Source organism: Apodemus sylvaticus, chromosome X (assembly GCF_947179515.1).
Source record: "Apodemus sylvaticus chromosome X, mApoSyl1.1, whole genome shotgun sequence".
In the NCBI taxonomy this organism is placed as follows: domain Eukaryota; kingdom Metazoa; phylum Chordata; class Mammalia; order Rodentia; family Muridae; genus Apodemus; species Apodemus sylvaticus.
Window position 1 is genome coordinate 70,087,478 of NC_067495.1, and position 17,683 is coordinate 70,105,160.

Sequence of the window (17,683 nt, forward strand, 5' to 3'; positions counted from 1 at the left end):
GGATTTAAAGAACCTATGATGACTGGACTATGCATTATATAACCATACCCATGCAGAGTTCCTCTACTTAACCTCTCTTTTAAAGAATTATATTTGGGATAGGAGTTATAATAATTAGTTTGGATATAAACACGCTCATATGTACATATCACACACACACACACACACACACACACACACATACACATGTCTATGTGTGTGTATGCCAAATAACAAACTCAATAAAAGGCATAAATGATTTTGTAATGAACTCTTTTATTTATTTATTTATTTTTATTTGATATATTTTTTTATTTACATTTCAAATGATTTACCCTTTTCTTGCCCCCCACTCCCTGAAAGTCACATAAGCCCCTTTCCCTCCCCCTGTTCTCCTACCCACCCCTTCCCACTTCCCTATTCTGGTTTTGCCCTATACTGCTACACTGAATCTTTCCAGAACCAGGGGCCACTCCTCTGTCCTTCTTGCACTTCATTTGATGTGTGGATTAGGTTTTGGGTATTCCAGTTTTCTAGGTTAATATCCACTTATTAGTGAGTGCATACCATGATTGATCTTTTGAGACTGGGTTACCTCACTTAGTATGATGTTCTCCAGCTCCATCCATTTGTCTAAGAATTTCATGAATTCATTGTTTCTAATGGCTGAATAGTACTCCATTGTGTATATATACCACATTTTTTGCATCCATTCTTCCGTTAAGGGATACGTCAGTTCTTTCCAGCTTCTGGCTAATATAAATAGGGCTGCTATGAACATAGTAGAGCATGTATCCTTATTACATGCTAGGGAATCCTCTGGGTATATGCCCAGGAGTGGTATAGCAGGATCTTCCAGAAGTGATATGCCCAGTTTTCTGAGGAACCACCAGACAGGACTGAAGATCCAGAAATGAACCCACACACCTATGGCCACTTGATCCTCGACAAAGGGGCTAAAAACATCCAGTGGAAAAAAGATAGCCTTTTCAACAAATGGTGCTGGTTCAACTGGAGGTCAGCATGCAGAAGAATGCGAATTGATCCATCCTTATCTCCTTGTACTAAGCTCAACTCCAAATGGATCAAGGACCTCCACATAAAGCCAGACACTCTGAAGCTAATAGAAAAGAAACTGGGGAAGACCCTTGAGGACATCGGTACAGGGGGAAAGTTCCTGAACAGAACACCAATAGCTTATGCTCTAAGATCAAGAATTGACAAATGGGACCTCATAAAATTACAAAGTTTCCGTAAGGCAAAGGACACCATCAAAAGTGAAAATCGGCAACCAACAAATTGGGAAAAGATCTTCACCAACCCTACATCAGATAGAGGGCTAATATCCAATATATACAAAGAACTCAAGAAGTTAGACTCCAGAAAACCAAACAACCCTATTAAAAAATGGGGTACAGAGTTAAACAAAGAATTTTGACCTGAAGAACTTCAGATGGCTGAGAATCATCTTAAAAAATGCTCAATTTTATTAGTCATTACGGAAATGCAAATCAAAACAACCCTGAGATTTCACCTTACACCAGTCAGAATGGCTAAGATTAAAAATTCAGGACACAGCAGGTGGTGTCAAGGATGTGGAGAAGGAGGAACACTCCTCCACTGCTGGTGGGGTTGCAAATTGTAATGAACTCTTAAGATCTACCCTTCCACGTCATTCTCACTTGAATCTTTCCAACCTGAGTATTCCAACCATTTTACTTTCATACCATATGACTACAAAACAAGGAATCATATGACAACAAAACACTATGTCCTCTACCTTAAGGCTTCTTTATTTCCTTCCACTCTGTGGTGCTTTGAATTTGAATGGTCCCCCGATATGTTCATATGTTTGAATGCTTTGTCTTTTGTGTTTAGGTTGTTTGTTTTCTTGGTGTTTAGGGCTTTTATTTTGTTTTGTTCTTTGTTGTATATTCTAAATACTAATCACTGTCACTTTTATAGTTGGCAAATCTACTCCTTCCAAATCTTCAGGCTTCTTATTCAGTAAATTAGCAGTTTTAGCATATCTATATTGCATCCCTTCCCCCAAGGTGCTAGAATCTATGTGGATGAGTGGGCACAAAGATTATAAAAACAAGAAGTGCTGTGTGACTTCAAAGCAACAGTGTTTTCTAGACACATCAGGGTAGATGCACAAATGATTTTACAGAGAATGAGACAGCATGACCAAGATTTGCACAATCCCAAACCAGTAAAATCCTAGCATGGAGGATAGGAGCAGGCATGAAATCCCAACTCTAGCTGAGGATCTATTGTCATTCAATTGATGCTGGGAAAGAAAAGGTCAATTTACTGAATTGAGTGATCCCAGATTCCAAGGCCAAAGATTTTTTAATTGAATGTACTGCTACTTGATGATTGTTGTTCTTATTTCGTGGGCAATAAAAGTTATATTTAGAAATGTCTCACTTGAGCCCACATCCTAAAGTATACTCTTTACTCGTTCTTTCAGAAATTTCAGAGTTTCAAAATGAAAAATATACTTGGAAATATCATTCACTACACCTGATTTCAAGCTATACTACAGAACCATAGATACCTTTGATGAGACAGGCTGACTCTATGATAGGCATCAAATTGGCAGTTGAGGAGATTAGGCCTAAAGATAGAGTAAAATGAAACTCAGCTACCCCAGAATTCAAATGTGCTTTAAATCAAGCCTTGAGTTAACTTGGTTGTATCTCTATCTTGGTGATGGGGAGACCCTAGCATATTGGATTTCCTCAGAATAAAAACATCTTTGTTGCTGGCCAGCAGGACCAGGAGTCCCTCTGTAGTCAGGCTTGGCCTTAGAGCAGGTCAGTGGCCAGGAAGGCCCAAGGAAAGAAAAGGAGAAAATGAAAAGAAAAGTAGGTGGCTCAAGTATTCTGTGTCACTGGGGGTGGGCTAGGGGTGCCTGGGTCCCATCCAGGGAACTTCTTTTCACTGGAGGAGTAGCTCAGAGATGCTGGGATTTGGCAGATGGCTTCAGTTCAGGTTCAGGAAGGTTGGCGACTGTATTATTTTGGGTTCTCTAGAGTCACAGAATGTATGGGCAGTCCCTATATAGTTAGGGAATTTGTTGATGACTTACAGTCTATAGTCCAACTCCCCCAAAATGGGAAACAGCAGCTGTGGGTGGAAGTCCAAGGATCTAGCAGTTGCTCAGTCCCACAAGGCAAGCAAGGAAGAGTGAGTAAATCTTCCTTCTTCCAATGTCCTTATATATCTCCAGCAGAGGGTGTGGCCAAGATTAAAGGCGTGTGGCTCCATGCCTTTAATCCCAGATGATCTTGAACTCAGAGATCTCCTTGTCTTAATCTTCTGAAATTCATAGCCACTATGCTTCAAGATCTCTATACCATGATAAGATGAACTTATATCTCTGAGCCTCCAGATTAGGACCAGAGGTGAGCCTTCCAATTCTAGACTGTAGTTCATTCCAGATATAGTCAAGTTGACAACCAGGAATAGCCACTACAGCGAGTCTGGACATACTACTTGAACTTCTGAGCCCATTTCATGTTGTCTGCTCTCGCCTTCTCATCCTTCAGGTCTTAGATGAGGTCCTCTAAGCACCGCCAAAAGCTTATAACCTCTAGGGAGTTGTTGAGCCAGCCTGTGGTGATACAGAAGTATGTTTCATGAGGCGCCATATGGTGGATTTGGTGGTGTTTCTGTGGCAGGATCACATGCCACTCCTGCAGGATGGTGACCCAGCATGGCAGTACTAAGTACATATGTGACCACTTGTGGATCTGGTTGGTGAAGGTGCCAAAGATGATCAGGCAGAAGACGAAGCATTCCCAGGGGTACAGCTGCTCCTGGGACTCTGGATTCTGGGTCCGGAACTTGTAGGCCATGTTTAGCAGTGGCAGCAGCATTACCAGGCAGTTGCCACCATTCTTCCGATGAAGTCATGCCTTGTGATGGCTGTGGGATCAATGTGGTGCTCCCAGAACGGCCATCCTGTGCACTGCTCTACGCGCCTGCTCCCTGGCCAGTGTTGGGTCACTGACATATGTGGTTTGTCAGAGTGATCCAGAGAGCCCCCAGAACACATAAAGTTCCCTGAATTATGATCCTCCCTCAGCCCTGCAAACTGACCCCAGAGGCCTAGGTGGGTGCGACACCCCAGCTTCCAGATACTCTCTTTCCCTTCCCCTAGTTCTTCTGTCCATGTGTTCAGTCACATCTGAGGTCTCCCTGTGAAGATATCTTCATAGACACAGCTCTTGTGAAGGGCTTGGTCATTTGGGGAAGAGACACTATGTCCCTTCTGGCCAGTCACTCAGAGGAGGAAGAATATGGCTTTTTTATTTGGATATTTTTTAAAGGTGCTTACTTGTTCATGTAAATAATAGAAAGCCTTAATAACTTTCTGTAACATGAAGTAATATTTTAATGTCATTTTTAGATGTATATAATATATTTATAACAAAAGAAGCATCTCCTTAACTCTGGTTGCCTAGTGGTATTTCCAGATGGCTGCATAGAGGGAGGTAGCCCTTGCCTGAGGGAGGGGGGCTTTATCTTCCAACACAGTGAAGTTGTCTAGATTTATATATTTTATGTTTTACCCAAATGTGTGTGTATTTGTACCCTGTGCATGCCTGGTACTTACAGAGGTCACAGGAGAATATTGTAATCCTGGATTTGAAGTTACTGATGACTGAACCACTGTGGGTACTGGGAAAAAAAAGAGGTCCTCTTAGGTGCTCATAACCAGGGCACCATCTCTCCAGTCCTGAATTTTTGTTGTTTTAAGGTGATGTATCATATACTCAAAGTGATCTCATACTTCTTATATAACCAAGGCTGTCCTTCAATTCCTAACCCCAAACCTTCAAAGTTCTGGGATCACAGGTGTGTGTCACCATTCACAAGACTTTCACCTAGGCTGGGCTAGAGCAGTGCTGGCTGGGCTGTCCCAGAACTCCTTTAGGGGTCATTGGTATCTGATGTGTGTCACGGCTCTGGCCTGGACCCAGACCACCAGACTGACTGTGGTGGGAGCTGATATAGTTAAAAATACAATAAATAAAGAAAATATACTGAAAAAAAAAAACCCTTTGTGTTTACATACTATTTCAGTCCAGAGTGTCATTCCTTGGTGAATCATGGTCTCTTACACCTTCATGAGAAGAGACATCATAATTAATGGAATAGAATAAAGGATACAGATAAGGGTCCATGCATCTGGAGACACCTGAATTTAGAGAAAAATTCACAAAATATACATTCAAGAAAGACAGTGTATTTAACAAATGATGATGGGATAACTGGATATCTACATTCTGCACAAAAATCAATTCCAAATGAAAAGAAGACCTGAAACATATCTATTCTTTATCATATACAATGTTATCTGGATGTTGAAGGACTGGGTTATTTTTTTCAGTACATATTCATAATCTGCTTTGTTTGTTCCTGTATTATGGTAAGAGCCCTTTTAAAACAAAGGAAAATTTGTTGGTTGCTGATTTGTCCTTTTGATGGTGTCCTTTGCCTTACAGAAACTTTGTAATTTTATGAGGTCCCATTTGTCAATTCTTGATCTTAGAGCATACACTATTGGTGTTCTCTTCAGGAACTTTCCCCCTGTACCTATGTCTTCAAGGGTCTTCCCCAGTTTCTTTTATATTACTTTCATAGTGTCTGGCTTTATGTGGAGGTCCTTGATCCATTTGGAGTTGAGCTTAGTACAAGGAGATAATGATGGATCAATTCGAATTCTTCTCCACGCTGATCTCCAGGTGAACCAGCACCATTTGTTGAAAAGGCTATCTTTTTTTATTGGATGTTTTCAGCCCCTTTGTTGAGGATCAAGTGGCCATAGGTGTGTGGGTTCATTTCTGGATCTTCAATCCTGTTCCATTGATCCACCTTTTGTCACTGTGCCAATACCATAGAGTTTTTAACACTATTGCTCTGTAGTATTGCTTGAGGTCAGGGATACTGATTCCCAGAAATTCTTTTGTTGTTGAGAATAGTTTTAGCTATCCTGGGTTTTTTGTTATTCCAGATGAATTTGAGAATTGCTCTTTCTAGCCCTATGAAAAACTGAGTTGGGATTTTGATGGGTATTGCATTGAATCTGTATATTGATTTTGGCAAAATGGCCATTTTAACTATATTGATCCTGCCGATCCATGAGCATTGGCGGTTTTCCCATTTTTTTGAGGTCTTCTTCCATTTCCTTCTTCAGAGACTTGAAGTTCTTGTCATACAGATCTTTCACATGTTTGGTTAGAGTCACACCAAGATACTTTATACTGTTTGTGGCTATTGTAAAGGGTGTCATTTCCCTAATTTCTTTCTCAGCCTACTTATCGTTTGAGTATAGGAAGGCTACTGATTTGCTTGAGTTGATTTTATAACCAGCCACTTTGCTGAAGCTGTTTATCAGCTGTAGGAGTTCTCTAGAGGAGTTTTTGGGTCACTTAGGTAGACTATCATATCATCTGCAAATAATGACAGTTTAAAAGGACAATTCTGCAACCAACAAATTGGGAAAAAATCTTAACCAACCCTACATCAGATAGACGGCTAATATACAATATATACAAAGAACTCAAGAAGTTAGACTCCAGAAAGCAAAATAACCCTATTAAAAAAATGGGGTACAGAGCTAAAGAAAGAATTTTCACCAGAAGAACTTCAGATGGCTGAGAAGCATCTTAAAAAATGCTAAACTTCATTAGTCATTACGGAAATGCAAATCAAAACAACCCTGAGATTTCACCTTACACCAGTCAGAATGGCTAAGATTAAAAATTCAGGAGACAGCAGATGTTGGTGAGGGTGTGGAGAAAGAGGAACACTCCTCCACTGCTGGTGGGATTGCAAATTGGTACAACCACTCTGGAAATCAGCGTGGCGGTTCCTCTGAAAATTGGGCACCCCACTTCCAGAGGATCCTGGTATACCACTCCTGGGCATATACCCAGAGGATTCCCCAGCATGTAATAAGGATACATGCTCTACTATGTTCATAGCAGCCCTATTTATATTAGCCAGAAACTGGAAAGAACCGAGGTACCCCTCAATGGAAGAATGGATGCAAAAAATGTGGTATATATACACAATGGAGTACTATTCAGCCATTAGAAACAATGAATTCATGAAATTCTTAGACAAATGGATGGAGCTGGGGAACATCATACTAAGTGAGGTAACCCAGTCTCAAAAGATCAATCATGGTATGCACTCACTAATAAGTGGATATTAGCCTAGAAAATTGGAATACCCAACTCCTAATCCACACATCAAATGAGGTACAAGAAGAACAGAGGAGTGGCCCCTGGTTCTGGAAAGACTCAGTGTAGCAGTATAGGGCAAAACCAGAACAGGGAAGTAGGACTTCAGGTAGATGGAGAACAGGGGGAGGGAAGGGGGCTTATGTGACTTTCGGGGAGTGGGGGGCCAGAAAAGGCGAAATCATTTTAAATGTAAATAAAAATTTTATTAAAAAAAAACAAAGGAAAAATAATGTGGCCTAATCAATATCAGTGTATGTATGTGAAGTCTTATTGCATTTCTGTAGCTTCAATGTCATAGTAGCATGGAAACCCTATTACACTCATGTATCCTTATTATTTTAGCTCTAAAGCAATACCCAACAAAAATGTATGTTAAGATAATAGAAAATATAAATATGACAACACCCAATTTTATTTAAAGTGTTTGGATGTGAATCTGCTAATTGCATGCTGGCATAAATAAGGATTCTTCCTCAAATCCTCTATGTCTTATTTCTCTGTATGTGAATCCTATAATAGTACTGTATGTGAAACCCATAACAGTACTTATAGAAATTCTAAGGGGCTTGCTTACGTTCATTAAGACTCTAAGTCATTTCAATATTAGATAATAAAGTAAGCTCAGGCTTTATCTATAAACTATATATTCAGTGTTTCTATATGCTCAGTGTTTCAGCATTAGATGGGAATAAAAGCCCATTTGCTTCAAACTGATTTTTGCTTTATTGTTCAATTTAAAATTGAAGAATACTTTTAAAATTATGTTCCACATGCCTCCTCTAGAGATGAGATAGATACAAAAATTTCAAGTACTGTAGCTGACTGTCGGTGGGCATGTAGAATTCTGTGTGTCCTTTAAGAGAATCACTATTGAGAGATTAGCCAAAGCTTTTATACTGAATTCCTTCTTGCCAATACTGAAAATCTATGCAATATCCCAAGTCTATGATTTATGAAATGCAATTATGTCTTGGGATAGATACTGAGATGGATTCCTGGCCAAATTCTCTAAAACAAACTACTGGTAATACTGAGCCTAGTGGAGATGCAAAGCTGATTGACACTCCTTGGTACTAGGGTGCATATGTAAAGCGTTCTGCAGGTAGGCCTTGGGCTAGCATTAAGATCTGCTCAGTGTCAGAATTCACCAGCCTTGCACTACATTCCAAAGCAAAATAAAGTACTTACTTCCATGTCTGTATCTTATAGCTATATGGGATTACATAGTGTTAGGGATACATGCAAGTCCACATGACAGCTAGAAGTAAAGCTGACCAAGATATGAATCCTTCCCATTCAATTTGAGTTAGAGCACATATAAAGGCACTGTCTATGAGCAATAGATACTGGGATATCTAGGCTGTTCTTTCATCAGAGAACAAATAGTTAAGATGACACTTTTGTTCTCAAGGTTGATATTACCCTGTGCTGAACCTGTGTCTCGCTGTCACAAAGAGCTTCAGTCTCCAGCTCTTTCTATTCCACAAATAGAAATTATGCAGGCTGAAATCCAAGTTTATTCTGTAGGACTAAAGGTCTTTTTATGATTCTAGGGAACGTCTAGGGATTTTAGATGAACATTCTATTCTCTATATTAGTTATTTTGGTTTTAGCATTACACAGATTTTCACTATGAAAGACCTATTACTGAGCTCCAAGAAAATGTTTGTCATGGTTTGAATATGCTTGGCCCCAAGAGTGGCACTATTTGGAGGTGTGGCCTTGTTGTAATAGGTGTGTTATTGTGGGCAAGGACTTTAAGATTGTCAGCCTAGCTGCCTGGAAGTCAATCTTCCACTAGCAGCCTTCAGATGAAGATGTAGAACTCTCAGCTGTGCCTACATTATGCCTGCCTAGATACTGCCCTGCTCTCACCTTGATAATAAAGGGCTGAACCTCTCACCCTATAAGCTAGTCTAATTAAATGTTGTGCTTATCTTTCATTAATGAGAGGTAAGGCCCTTGGTCTTATGAAGGCTAAATGCCCCAGCTTAGGGGAATCCAGGGCGGTGAGGCAGGAGTGGGTGGGTAGGTGTGGGAGCACCATCATAGAGGCAGGGGGAGAGTGATGGAATAGGGCGTTTGCAGAGGGGAAACTGGGGCAGGGGATAACATTTGAAATGTAAATAAGTAAAATAACCTATAAAAATATTGTCCTTTATAAGACTTGCCTTGGCCATGGTGTCTGTTCACAGCAGTAAAACTAAGCTAGAAGTTGGTACGAGGAACCAGGGTATTGCTGTAATAGACCCGGTCATGTTTTTATTTGGAAGAATGTGTATTTGGGGCCATTGGAATTGGAAAGCAGCAGAATGCTTTCAATGGGTCTTAGTGGGCCATCCTAGTAGGATTATGGGATACATCGCTGCTGAGGGTGATTTGAATTGTGGTAGCCTGGCTCTAGAGGTTTCAGAAGAAAATAATTTTAATATGTGGCCAAAAGACTGTTTTGTGACACTTTGGTGAAGAATGTGGCTGCTTTTTGCCCTGTCTGAAGAGTGTATCTAAGGATAAGTTATAGAGATTTATATTAACTGCATTGACAAAGGAAGTCTCAGAAACACCCAGCATAGACTTTGTTCTCTGGTTAAATGTTAGCAGAGAACAGCCTTATCATAGGGAATCAAGGGCAGGGAGGCAGGAGTGGGTGGGTGGGTGGAGGAACACCCTCATAGAAATAGGGGGAGGAGGAATGGGATAGGGTGTTTCAGGGTGTGTGTGAAACTGGGTAAGGGGATAACACTTGAAATGTATAAGTTAAAAATAAATAAATAAATAAATAAATAAATAAATAAATAAATAAATAAATAAATAAATAAAGTTTTAAAAAGAAAAAGTCATTTAACTAATCTTTTGTATATTTAATATAAATGTAGTTATATACAATGTATTTTATCTATTTTATTAAAAAAATGTTATGAAGAGCAGTTTGAACAAGCATAACAAGCTTAGAAAGGAAAAATATAAAGGGGCACTAGGAAGTGAAATGGACCTGGATCCTTTGTTCACAGATATTATGTTGAATTAAGAGAGTGGTGACCTTGGGGCATGATTCCAGCTAGCTAGATTTAGGTTCAGGCATGGTAGTACAAGCCTTTTTTCCCAGGAGGCAAAGGCCAGCACTTCTCTGAATTCAAGGCTAGCCTGGACAAAGCAGGTTCTAGGTGAAGAAAAGCTTAAATCCAGGCATGGTGGTACACACCTTTAATCACAGCATTACAGGAGACAGAGACATGCAGACCTCTTGAGTTCAAGGTTAATTTACAGGGCAAATTCCAGGAAATCCAAGCTTAGGAAGTGAGAAAGTAGGAAAACAGAAAGCTGGTAATAGAACAAGGAAGGGGCATGTTCCAACTCTAATAAAGAGCAGAACAAAGTAGCTTTGGCCATGTGGCTCTAGCCTTAGAATGAAAAATAGATGGGACTACTGTGACAATTGATGCTGGTTAGCTGGAGCTAAGAAATTAGTGGTGATTAAGAAGAGACCAGATTCACAGAGGTAAAATTTTCTGGGAAGTGATTTCTGAGAGCACAAAGAAGATGTGATCCAGAGACACTCAAGGTTGTATCTCATGTTGCAGCTATACTTGGTAATGTGTAAGAGTCACCCAGGTAGAACTGGTTTTGAAGGGGTCATGAAGATCATCTGGGGCTTGATACAGTGAGAGGACATTGGTGAAGATGCAGTCTCAGTTGCAGTTGATGGCCCAGGACTGAAGGGGTCATGCAAAGGAGTTGAGGCTTGCCACTATGAAGAGAGTCTATGAGAAGCTATTGGTGAAGCCTGGTTGCTGTGGATGACCCCAGTGTATTAGAGATTCTAATGCCATGGCCATGGTATGATCACCAAGAACAGCAGCAGCAGTGGAGTGGATCAAGCTGAGCTTAGAGTGCTGCAGAGGCCAGACCTGGAGAAGTGACACCGACCCTTTGGAGGAGACCAGAAGATCATATGTGACTCCTTGTCATTGAAACAAGAAGCTGTAACATTGAGTTTACCTTGGAGACCCGAAGATTTTCGAGATGCCAGTCCCATAGGATACTTCCTGAGGAATGCTGCTAATAGGGAGTGGAAACAGATGAGGCAAATAAGTTTTTTGGAATCAACAGAGATGAAAAAGAGTTGGAGATGTAAAAACTGCTTTGACATCAGACATGGAGATATAGAGTTTGGAGTTTGACCAGCTAGTTTCCTGTCTTGATTCGGGGATTACAGTTAAGTGATTGGATGGATCTCAGAAGAGACTTTTAGCTTTGGACTTTTAATATTGTTGATACTGCTATAGACTATGGAGACTTTGAAAGTTGGACTAAATGCACTTTTTATTATGCTGTGTCTAGCCCACATAGACTCATGTGTTTGAATAACCCTACTGGGGCCAGGAAGTGGAGTGTCATGATTTAAATATGTTTAGCCCAAGGAGTGGCACTATTTGGAGGTGTGGCCTTATTGGAATAGGTGTCTTACTGTGGGCATGGGCTTTAAGAATGTCATCCTAGCTGCATGCAAGTCAATATTCCACTAACAGCCTTCAGATGAAGATGTAGAACTCAGTTCTGCCTGTATCATGCCTGCCTAGATGCTGCCCTGCTTGATGATCAGGACTCTGAACCTATAAGCCAGACCAATTAAATGTTGTCCTTTATAAGACTTGCTTTGGTCATGGTGTCTGTTCACAGCAGTAAAACGCTAACTAAGACAAAGTTCTTTGCTAAATTTTCTAACTTGCTTCCCATGAGTCTTGCTCATTATTCTGGCAAATTTAGGGAAGAAGTGTATAAGCAATCTCTTTGCAACTTGTCTAATGCAGTTCTAGCAACTTATTATCCAGCTACTCAACTTGAACTGAGGGTATGAACATATGTTGGCACTGATTATTCTCATAAAATACATAGTACTGGGTTTAGACATAATGATCTTTAAAAAAAAAACCCAAGTGGCAAATATCCCGCTCCTTGTTACCCTGCCAGAATTAGGAGATGATAAGGACAGTCATCTTTTCCCATCTCCTATAAGTGTCTTTCTTTTTATTAAACTACAATTGTGAACTATGTTCTCTTAATATTGGCATTCTTAACTCTTGTGAAGCTAGCTTCTCATATAAATAGCTGTTTCAGTAGGTGTGACTGTGAGGATATAATTGCCTGAGGATTTTACTCAGCTGCTATCTTACTCTGCCTCCTGAAAAGTCTTTCTGACATGTTTTTTTGTATTAGTTCTTAGCAACTTTCTGTGTTAACTTGAAGATCTCAGATTTAATAATTTCTTTCTTTTAATCTGATGTTTATTACACTATTGTTCATGTATTTGAAATGAGGTGTTTTTTTACTTCCTCTTTCTCCTCCTCCTTCTTTTTTTGAAAAGCATGTTATTTCATTGAAAAAGGAAGTAAAAACATTTTATGATAAAATTGAAGATTTTCATGGAAAATATTTCTGATAAAATAGAAGAGATATATAGAAAAACATATTAAAATTGACAATTTTCATGGAAAATTCAAGAGTAAAGTGGTAGACATAAAAAATATTGCTAAATTAATTGAAAAAGGTAATAGAAACATTTTATGATAGAATTAAAGATATATGTGGAAAATATTTCTGATAAAATTTTAGAAAAATGGAGAAAAACATGTTAACATTGAAGATTAACATGGACAATTTTATATAGATATAATAATAGTATGCATAAAAGTGTTACTGAGTTCATTGAAAGTCTAATTATAAACATTTTCGGATAAAGTTGAAGATTTACATGAAAAATATTTCTGATAAAATAGAAGAGATATATAGAAAAACATGTTAAAATTGACAATTTTCATGGAAAATTCAAGAGTAAAGTGGTAGACATAAAAAATATTGCTAAATTAATTGAAAAAGGTAATAGAAACATTTTATGATAGAATTAAAGATTTATGTGGAAAATATTTCTGATAAAATTTTAGAAAAATGGAGGAAAACATGTTAACATTGAAGATTATCATGGACAATTTTATATAGATATAATAATGGTATGCATAAAAGTGTTACTGAGTTCATTGAAAGTCTAATTATAAACATTTTCGGATAAAGTTGAAGATTTACATGGAAAATATTTCTGATAAAATTGAAATATATAGAAAACATGTTAAAATTGAAGATTATCATGGGAAATTATATAGATGAAATGGTAGGCATAAGAATTCTAAATTGATTGAAAGTGGAGTTTCTTCTTTATTTTTCACTTTGAAAATTTTATTACAGTAGTCCTCGACATAATCAACCCTAGGATCTTTTGGGCTTATCGATCAGTTTTCATATCTACAACCAGATTTAAATTCCAGGAGTTAGTAATCATATCTATAAAAAGAGCATGGTAGAAACGAAAAGTCATAGGCTGTTGTCACTTTTAGTGAAATGCAGGCTACTTTACACATCTCCAGTGTCACCACTCCTATTGCTAAAATAACATAGAAGGTACTTGTTTTGGTCAGTTATTATCACTGTGATGTGTATGTCAAAATCAACAATAGAATTTTCTTTTTACTTATAGTTTCACTGGCTTAACTGATGCTCAACTGTGTCCATTCTTTTTATCTCTATTTGAAAACCAAATATCAATATGGGAAGCATGAAGTTCTTAGTGGTCCAGAAACAGATTGTAAGCAATGGATCTGGGACAAAATACATCCTTCAAAGGCATGTCCTAAGTGTCCAAATTTCTCTAACCAGACTTACTTTATAAAGTCTCCCTTCTGCAAAACACCTTAAGTGGAAAACCAAGATATTACCAACTCTCTGTTGGAGGTAATTTGAGATAAAAACATAACATTCTTACCCTGGCCATCAAGGGCTGATGACTTAACTCATAAATTTAAATCTGCTTACTGTCAAAATTCTCAGTTGCTGTCAAAAGGAGGGAATCCAAAGCATCATTTGAGATTCAAGACAAATTGTTAGCTATGAGAAAACTAGATAAAGTGGTACAGACTAAAAGTCTCCATTTCAAAAACAAAGATTAAGAATATAACAATTCATCCAAAACAAGAACAAATCAAGCAGAGAAAATATTATATTCTGTATCTTCATACTATCAAGATCAATCAGTGATATAACATGATCTCCAATATGCTTTGTCAGCTACTTTCCTATGTGTTTGCTGACTGTAGCTTACATGATTTCTCTGTGGGCTAGATCTGATTTCTGTTTATGACTTCTCTCATCAGACATTTTATATTCCAAGTATCTTGAATGTATTGTAGTTTCTATAAAGATAAAGCTTAACTCTCATGGCTTAGAACATTGGCCTTTCAGCTGCTTTCTAGAGAGCTAGTTCACTCCACACACTATTGGACCTTTTAGGTTTTCCTTGGAAATTTCCTTGGAAGCCTCTATGACATCACATCTCATATCTTTGACGACAACATCACATGGGTTCTATATACACATAGGAACAGAACTCTATGCAATACAACAAGCTTACTCATTCATGTGAGTAGTGCTTGACCATGCTAGTTGTGTTATGGCCTATTGGTGTCTAGAGAGCTGAATGCAATTAAATTTAGGAAAACACCTTCCTAGAAGGCCCTATAGGATTAGGACACTCAATACTCTGTTTTCAAATAAAATGTTTATATTTTTCCATCTTTGAGTCAGCTGGAGAAAGGATGTTGCTGAAGTAATTGGTTTATCTTAAATGGTGCTAATCTCTTTAATGATTAAATCTTCCAAGGGTGCAACTTTCATCTTGCTTACTTTTTAAATTATGACAAAGGTGTCAAATATTTCTGCTCTTCTTTCTCTCAAAATTCTCACTGTAACCTCTATCAAACCATGTTCTATCAAACCTGATATCAAACCTCTATCATCCAACCATGCTCATGACACAATTTAGGGGCTAGGCTGCCTTGGAATTTCCCAAATCAGATTAATTTGTCATCTTTAGACTAAGCTTTCAACTTCCAAGTAAATCTTAGGACATGAACATAGCATAACGAATTGTTTGTCACATTGTAACATCAAAAACCTCTAGTCTAATGCCCAACTGGTTCCTTGTTTTCATCTGAATACTCAGGAACATGGTATTTGCTCTCCATATTTCACTTCTATTATGGTCTTCTGGGATTTCATCAAAATTGCCTACTAATCTCTGTCTATCGCTTCCATGGACTTCTTTAATCTTATTGAAAATTTTATAATTTCCTCTCATAATCCAGTTCAAAAAACTTCTGAAACATGTGGTTATGTTTAGTCACAGTGAATACTCCACTTGTCCCATTTTTCCCATGTTCAAGTGTTTTTCACTGTGACAAAAATACTACAAGGAACAAATTTACGCTTGATCTTAGCCAAAAGGCCAAGAAGAGATAAAGAACAAATCTAAAAGAAGTAAAGGTTTGTTTGGGCTCATGATTCAACAGGATTGGGTCTATAATTAGCTTGGCTCCATTGGTATGAGCCTGAGCCAAATATGGAAAAAGAGGGAGCATTACTGAGCAGATCCACTTAAATAGAAACAAGTTCCTTATGCTATATTCAAAATGAATTCATCACAGAATAGTCCTATTGACTTAAGACTTTCATTATCATGTCACTTCTGAAAAGTATTAGAAGAGGGAAACAAACTGTCAATACATAAGCCATGGGAAAAACTTTCTACTCAAATGATAACATTTTCCCCTCAGAAAATTGCAGTAATTTATTTAAAAACACATATAAGCCCAATAATATAATCCATTTTCTTACTCTTAGTTTGAGTTCCTGCAGGTTCCTGCAAAACTCAGAGAAAAGTCTAGCAAGTGTTGCAATTACAGGTTTTGTAGGTAGTAATATAAAAATCATATTTAGAGAAAGATGACTTAAAATTCCCTTAGAGATACTGGCACATTAACACTCACCTGCAATCACACACCTCCAGAGGCTGTGGCAGCAAGATCAGGAGTTTGAAGTCAGCCTGAACTAAAAGAATGTCCAAGTAAGCTTAAATTAAAGAGAAAGAAATTGTTGCAAACAAACAAAAAATGTAAAACTTTCTCTAAAGTGTGTTATTGGTCCTAAAATATGTTTTTAGACAGTTTCTTAGTCATCATTCTTTTTGAACCATGCCTGAATTTTTTCTAAGTAACTTCACAAAGATCTATTTACTCTGTCACATTTTTTCTTGTTCTCCACAACTTGAGAAATGAATTTTGTTTGTGTGTTGGGAACTCCGAAGCTTATCACTGTGTCATTCTAAGAGGCACTGACATAACTGCATAACTAGCCACTGTCTTAATAACCATGTCTTTTTATTAGTACATTGTTAGATATTTGTTTGAATTTTTACTGTAATTTTGACATGTACCGCCAATTGGATTCTCTAATTTTTATTTAATATTTCTATATGAGTGTGCATTATTAGGTAAGAGAAGGCGTTTTAAAGACAGTTTAATTTGCATATAGTAGCATAGAAGTTAAATCCATGGTTTTCTTTTGGGCAAAACTGTGATACGGCAGTCTCCAGTTTGGGTCTATCCTTGGGCACAGCTTGCCACATACAAGTGGTGCAGGGAGGCAGTTTAACCAGCCAGGAGTGCAGAAGGGCCTGCCTGCCTGCACAGGTACAACAACCCTCACCACTCTGCCGATTACACCCAGAACCCTCTGGCAGAAGCCCTCTGGTTTCCTTCTCTGGCAATGGGAGCACCCTCTGCCACTTCACACTATTTCCAAGTGACTAATGGAGATAGCTAACTACTCAGGCGTGCAGAGAGGCCAGGCAGAAAAGGTTGGGGCACCCGTGCTGCTCAGAGGAAACAGTCAGAAACCCTGAGGACACAAGAGCCTAATAACAACCTGGGATAGGAGTCTTCCAATTTTTGCCTGCACTCAAAGTTGATCAGGGCTACAGTGCTACAGAGCTACATACCCAAATACAACCACAAGAGAACAGGTCTTACAGGAGTACCTACCTACGGGTGTACACAGAGGGAACTGGTCTCCCAGGAGCACAGATACAAAGGCTCGAATGACAGATAAGCCATAGTCAGAGACAGCAATACCAGATAACACCAGAGATAACCAGATGGCAAAAGGCAAACTCAAGAACATCACCAATAGAAACCAAGGCAACATGGCACCATCTGAATCAAGTTCTCCAACAACAGCAAGTCCTGGATACCCCCAACACACCAGAAAAGCATGACCTGGATTTAAAATCACATCTCATAATGCTAATAGAGGATTTCAAGAAGAACATAAGTAACTCCCTTAAAGAAGTACAGGAGAACATGGGTCAACAGGTAGAAGCCCATAAAGAGGAAACACAAAAATCACATAAAGCAATACAGGAGAACATGGGTCAACAGGCAGAAGCCCTGAAAGAGGAAACACAAAAATCCCTTAAAAATTACAGGAAAACACAAACATAACAAGTGAACAAACTGAACAAAACCATCCAGGTTCTAAAAATGGAAGTAGAAACA

At 38.5% G+C, this 17,683-nt stretch overlaps 1 pseudogene; it reads right to left on the reverse strand.

Annotated features, from left to right (window-relative positions):
* Positions 1–3,479: 3,479 nt before the first annotated feature.
* On the reverse strand, positions 3,480–4,003 carry LOC127674538 (plasmanylethanolamine desaturase-like; annotated as a pseudogene).
* Positions 4,004–17,683: the final 13,680 nt, after the last annotated feature.